The following is a 7,795-nucleotide window of genomic DNA, read 5'->3' as shown; positions in this document are numbered from 1 at the left end:
TCAATACCCTTCACGATCATATCTACCGCGAAGAGAGGCAACGAGAGCACGACTCAGTAGTTCGCACTATTCTAGAGACAAGATTTTTTCGAGATCAGAAGATCATTTACTCTAAGGTCTACAACGCCTTAGCCGGATCTGCACTTCCGTTCTCAGCAAACCAATGAGCACTACTAACTCTCATCCGGAAGCATATGGATCTTTCCACCGGACGCCTAACTTATCACTCCGACGTGCAAATGATCGAGGATATTCACAGATTTTTGCTCTCTTGGAGAGGGATAATTTTGAAAGCACACCAGAGAGGCTAGTAATTTACGTAACAATTGATCACCACGCCGATCTAATTATCAAAGAGTTACAAGATGTAGTCACAGAGGAAGTAAGACGCAACAATCCGTTTTCTCACCTTGAACCAGATCGAGTCAACATTGCCACCTACGTTACTAAGCAGATAGCACGTATCTTCCAAGAATCCACGGATCCTAGTTTCACATTCAAAGCTGGATGTAGGGAGATATACTCAAAGACGGTGACATTAATGCTTGGGTCAGGGCTGCTCTTCACTTCTTTTCAGCTTCGCCTTTTGACTACTCTGTGCAAAGCTACAGACTCCTACTGTGGAGAGCACCGATCAGAAGATTTTGAACAACTGAAGATACAATTTCTTACACTATTTGAAGATCTCCGAAATGAGCATCCTGTCAGAGAGATAATCACCACCAGCACTGCCTCAATGATCGACATTCATGGGTCAACCAGCAGAGTCGTCGATCATATTCTTATCAGACTTCAAGATTTGTCACGAGCCGAAACCGCACACTATCTTTCTTTCAGAAGATCTTCAAGAGAAGTACCGGACCTATTACCACTATTGGTCCAACACTTTCTCAGGATTTATCCACCAAGACTCACATTCCCTCGAGAAAACCAAGATTTCAACTACCAGAGGGGAATGACGACTTTCTGAGCATCACTAAGGTCGAGCCAACGACCTTAAACAAGAGCGCTTCTCGGGAGGCAACCCGTGCAATAAAGTAGACTAGAAGAATGAAGGATGACAAGTGAGCCGATAAATAAAGGACGAAACTTCCAAGCCAGTAAAGCTCTCCACAAGAAACCACGTCTGCTGGGGTACCCTTCTCTTTCCACCACTACCTCAAATTTTTATGCCACATCCTAAGCTTATCACTAAGTGTGGGATTCTAACCCAAGTGAACACTAAACGAATAATCCCAAATCTTCAACTAAAACTCCTAAGTGTGGGATACACTAGGAACATTGAGGACAATGTTCGTTTAAGTGTGGGATGATGGTATAATCCTTTTTATGCTATATTTAAATAACTCATTACAAAGATTCAAAGTTTTTAAACCAAATTTCAAATTTTTAACAAAAGAAAGCCTTTTCGAAAAAGTATTTTTGAAAACCTGAAACGTTTGTAAATAAAAATAAGGCTTAAATAAGGTGGAAATCTTGTTAGGACGAACCGAATCTGTGATGATCCGTCCAAATCCCTTTGGACGAACACATCATTCATCGATTTCACAGTGAGGTACTGACCTCTACATGATACGTTTTGTAAACATTGTATTCTTTTGAAAAAGGCACACCATAATTGAATATCAAATTCCAAGGTTTTTGATGTTTGATGATTTCTACATATAGACAATCACCGTAAATAATAGTTTACAATACTACATCGAACTTTATCAGCAAAATACAAGAAAGATTCGAACTTTATCAGCAAAAAGTCACGTTGAGGACAATGTTCGTTTAAGTGTGGGATGATGGTATAATCCTTTTAACGAAAGCATCGAGACCCATCACGTCTCTCGGATATGGAAAATCATGTATTCTATTATACTTAAGAAAGTTTAGACCATTTCGGAATTTTAATACGTCACCCAACCGAGTCGCTCAATTGGATGAGCCGTCTGAACGTGTATGCCTGTAGTCAGACTGCACGAGCGTCGGGGGTAAGGGACATTGCTGTCTATTCAGAATCTTCAAGCCTATCGCATTACCCAGTGACATGTCTTATGACATGGGCGTTTAGGACTAGTGTAGTAAATACAAGGTCACTGCCTATCCATGGGCCAACATTCCATAATATCGGCAAAGTAACTGATGAAATCATAACATGCACTTGTTTTAGCCTTATCTGAATTACGAATTTTATCGCATTTACTTTACTTTAATCTAGAAAACCCAAAATTAGGTAATCACCCACTACTCCTGCACCTTAGAATTATCTTAAGCTTTAGATATAGGCTCGATTCTACTGATATCTCAAAAATACGACTCTAAGTCATACTTCCCTTACTCATAATAAGGAGTAGTACGATTTAGGCCCCGCTAAATATAAATTTAAAACAAGTACCTCCCTCTTGGTGGTTGGCTCTGACGCGCCGCGACCTGACGAAATCGCGCAAAACAAAACCGTCCGTTTCGGTCATATCATACTGCTATGTATGTTTTTTATGATTTGAACAAAGAGAAGTTACAACTCTATAAATGAGCATAAATAACATAACATTCAGAGTTATTGTAATTAATAATATTACGACAATCGCAAAATATATATTACCATAATGAAGAACGTCAATGCAACCGTAAGAACTACGTTTATGTAACCGTAAGAACTACATTTATGTTCGCTATATTTAAGTTTATGAATAAAACTGAGTTAGTTTTCAAGTATAAACATTCTCCTTTAATATTGATTTTTCTTATATAAAATTTTCTCAATATTTGTTCAATTTAACTTTGAATATATAACAACAACAACAACAAAATCAAATTTCACATAGATGAAGTATGAGGAGGTAATATGCAGATAATCTTACCCATATACTAGAATAAAGAGAAGTCATTTCTCCACCCAGAGTAAAAGACCCCAGGAGTAGAGAAAGTCTTCTCTCTCAATGTTTTATGGATAGAGAGATTGCTCCCGAATGAATCTTCGACCAATAAGTAGGTTAAAAAAATAAAATAAAAAGTGTGAGACGCAATGAAAATGGTATAATCAGATTTTCATGGGTTTTAAACGTCTATGAAGTTCAATTTAGGTTCTAAGCGACAGTAAATCGCTCTAATCGACGTTTGTTGTTGAAAATGGTAGCTCTAACCACTATGTTTAACATAATCTTATTATAAATAATCGAATTTAACAGTTCTTCAACAAATTGGCGATTTTAATGTTATCGGATATTTTGTGTAATAAGGTGATTTACTTGAGACAAATGGATTTCTATTTAACTTTATTCAAGTTAGGAGAGTGTGTAGTGTACACTTATTTTAAGCTAACTAGAATTAATAAATTGAAAGGTTATGTTTTTTTAGTTTGTGTCTTTTTTTACCAAAAGACATAACTCATCATAAAATGGCGTAAACTCTTTATTAAATGGTGTAAATTTTCATGGAATGATATAACCATTCATAGTACATTTTAAAGGATATAACTATTTATGGGCACGTTTTAGCCAAAGGTGAGACTATTCATGATACCTTATATCGAAAGTTATAACCTTTCACACTTTATATATATATATATATATATATATATATATATATATATATATATATATATATATATATATATAGTGGTAGGATCAAGAGGGAAGTAACCAATCGGGGGGAAGTAAAAACTTTTTTTTTCGTTTTTTGAAAAAACTTTGTTCACGAACATTATAGATGAGATGAAAATATGAACATTTAGTAAAGACACTTTGTGATAAATGTTTTTATTTTGGCGGGAAAACGCTCGAAGAAGTAATATATAACAATTATCGTGTTTTTCGAGCGTATGTTGAGGTTTTAGCTATTGGAGTTTAGATATTAGGGTTTAGATATTAGGGTTTATAGGGTTTAGATATTAGGGTTTAGAAATTTAGGGTTTAGGGTTTAGATTTAAGGTTTAGATTTAGGATTTAGATTGAGTTTTTAACACGAACGGTTTAGAGTTTAGGGTTTAGGGTTTAGGGTTTGGTGTTTTGGGTTTATGGAATAAACCCAAAACACCAAACCCTAAACCCTAAACTCTAAATCGGGCTAAATTTTACTTCACAAAACATGAAGAAAAAAAACGTTCATATTCTTCACGAACAATATTATCTTGAATGTTATTTTTGTCGATCGTTTTCCCGCCTAAATAATAACATTCATCACGAAGTGTCTCTTCTAAATGTTCATATTTTCGTGTGATTTTGATACCGGAAAAAAAAATTCCAAAAAAAATGAAAAAAAAAAATTTGTTTCCCCCCGCTTTCCCCCGATTAGTTACTTCCCCATTGATCCTGCCCATATATATATATATATATATATATATATATATATATATATATATATATATATATATATATATATATATATATATATATATATATATATATATATATATAAGTATTTGTCTCCAATTCAAATGTGATGAAATTTCGAATATTCATTATATATAAAATATCTATGTTTTTAACTTCACATGTTAATTGTTTATATGAGAGTTGCCACATATGTCTTAATCTAATAAGGATTTTGTGTAACATAGGCAATGTACATGACAATGTATAGAATCAAAATACTCTTGCGAAGGTATTTATACGATTGAAAAGTTTATCCAGTTTTCTCTGTACTCTATATCCAACATGACTAGTATTTATCAATACAATAAAAATATTGTTGAAATATTGATGAATACGGTTTGAATGCCCGGATAAACCTTTGAATCGTGTAGTCACTTTCGCGATAAAGTATTTCGACCCTATACATGATTGCCTTAGGGTTACACGAAATCTTTATTCGGGATAAGACAAAGGCACAACTCCAATATAGGCAATTAAAATTGGAAGTCAAGAACATAGGTAATTTGTATATTGTGAATGCTCAAAGATTCATCATTCTGAAATGTGAGACAAATACTCTTATTTATAGAGTATGAAAGGTTACACCTTTTGGCTAAAGGGTACCATGAATGGTCACACCTTTTGGCTAAAAGGTGTCCATGAATAGTTATAACTTTTAATGAAGAGGTGCCATGAATGGTTACACCATTCCATGAATCCTTGCACCATTTCATTAAATTTTCCACCATTTCATGATTAGTTGTGTCTTTTGGCCAAAAAGACATCAACTAACAAACACAACCTTTCAATTAGATGACTTTAGTTATCTTAAACAAGCGTGTACTCCACACTCTCCTAACTTGTTATAAAGCTTAACTAGAAATCCACTTGTCTCAAGTAAATCACCTTATCACACAAAATGATCGATGACACTAAAATCACCAACAATCCCCCCCATTTTAGTGTAATCATTAGATTTACTTAATAGCTTGAACAAACACACAAACTAATGCGTAAATGGAAATGTTCGTGAAGAATTGAATTTCCACTTAGTATATTATTTACGAGAATTCGAAAATCAGGGTGTTCGTGAAGAATTGAACCCTTCAATTCATTTGAAAACTATAAAATAATATACACATCAGTTTCTTACATTTCTCTAATGTTCGTCTTGACGCTTTTATAAGCCATGCGTCCATATCCTTTCATGAGTATATAGGAAGCCAAGTCCAAGCTTCTTTGAAGCGGCAAAACTTCATACTCACATAGGTAACTCTTTTCCGTCTTGCACCCGCATATGCAATTTTTCAAAAGAGGCATTAAGAAGTTAAACTTCAACCTACTCCACTTACGGGTCTAAACACATATTTTGGGATCAGAATATTAATGTGTTTCAATCTTCAGAAAGTAAGCTTACCTCATTGAATTCAGCTCCTAGCGTTGTACTAGAAGGGAATTGGGCGTCTCACTTTGGAAGATTTAATGGACTTCAATCCCATAACATTAGCCAACTTTTGCGCGCTTCCGGCTAATGCTTTTGTCAAGTGACTTTACCAAACTTTGTTGTGACCCAACAAAATCTACATGCATCACTTCATTCGTGATTAACCCACGAAAAGCAAGTATGTCTAAGGCATAAGTGTCTAGACTTTACTAATAAAATACATGCCTTAGTCATGTTACATCCCATAACTAGGGATCACCATGAATTTAATCTCATTCACTTTGACTTCAATCAATTTCCCTTTACAATCCTTTTATCCAAGGATTTATCAAATTCTTATTTTACCATAAGAAACACGAGTGTACTCAAAGTTAATTGATTGATCAGTCATTCACATGTCCACTTCTAGAATCAAGAAATAACGACAATATGTTTATAGTGTCAATAATCTCAACATCAATCTTTTGATCCAAGATACCTCATCTATACCAAGTGTTAAAACCAACAACTTGTAGACTAATAATCCTCTTGATCAATAGTAAACTCAATACAATTTTAATATGTCCTAGGATCACCATTGTGAACTAAACCATAATCCATGGTTGACTTCTACAAGTATTAAAATACTTAAGTCATATCACAAAATACTTTGCTTAATCTCTCCAATATAATGCTATATTGGTAATTTGATGTCATCACATACATCACACTACCAGATTTCATAGCATAAACAATGTTTCAATATCATACCGGTATTTGTTATCAATTAAGCAACTTGTAATCCTCATTCCATATTAAACATATTTATATCACTTAACTTATAACATCTTGATAAATCATCAAATGGTTGATGGACATCCCTCATCAATAAATAAAGATTTCATGTTCATATTATTTGGTAACAAAATTAGTCACTTTCCAATCATGAAAGAATGTCTTTCGACCTTTTCAACGGGTTATCACCACCCGTTAATTGGCATAACAGTTGTTACCAATTAACATATTACATTGTTAACAATCACAATTATATCAATTCATGAGAGGTGTCCATGTCAATCATCCAAAAGAATATGAGTACTACCTTCTTTTTATTGACAATATCCATTAATATATAATTGTACCAATTGTTATTAATAATAAAACAATTGTGACTTTCATACTAACAGTCACAACTTTAATAATCAATAACCATCGTTAACAAATAGCATGAAATAACTACCCGTATGATAACTACCATCTTATGAGTTCTTGTCGTTAAATTTAGTTCCAACATAAACCAGATATAATCCCATCAAATCACGCATGCAATCATTAATTTAAACAGTAAGGATATTTGTAAAACACATGTATGTATCCAAATTAACACGCGTATACTTGTCCTTGATATTAATCCCGTAAAACGATAATTACGTCCATAAAAGGATCATTTTAAATCTAATGATCACAATTGCATAATTTATTGGTAAATTCAATAAGTGATCAATGGATATTTTCCTTGTTAATTAATGGGTATGTATACAGATTTGATGGATCCTTATTAATTAATTGGAACGGTTCTCAATTGTACAAATTCACAGGATACTTATCCACCATATCATGACTTGAATTTTAAGATCAATTAAGAGGAAACTCAGGCAGTTAATCTTAGGGTGCATCATGATATATAAAATAACACGGAGTAAGAAATAAGAAATTGTGTACTTGTAGGTATGATAAACCGATGTTATGATCCAACGCTTGAATCTTCATCCACCAACTTGTTTCCTTCAAATTCCTCGTCCATTCCAATTTGGAGGCCATCTTTTTCTTTCCGTAAACAAGTATCAAACGGGTGTTTGAATTCATGTTTTGTAATATTGTAAATGGAATTATCAATATGATCACTATTTGTCTCAAAATGATTCGACAAATTCATATGAAACACATATCATAGAAGTCAGTGGACTCTTGTTTATTTCACCATACCAGTAATTTGTCAACCTTATGTTTTCTCTTAATTATACACAATTGA

The sequence above is a fragment of the Rutidosis leptorrhynchoides genome, chromosome 1 (genome assembly GCF_046630445.1).
Source record: "Rutidosis leptorrhynchoides isolate AG116_Rl617_1_P2 chromosome 1, CSIRO_AGI_Rlap_v1, whole genome shotgun sequence".
Taxonomy (NCBI): Eukaryota; Viridiplantae; Streptophyta; class Magnoliopsida; order Asterales; family Asteraceae; genus Rutidosis; species Rutidosis leptorrhynchoides.
The sequence above is the reverse complement of the archived record's forward strand: the minus strand, read 5'-3'. Positions refer to the sequence as shown.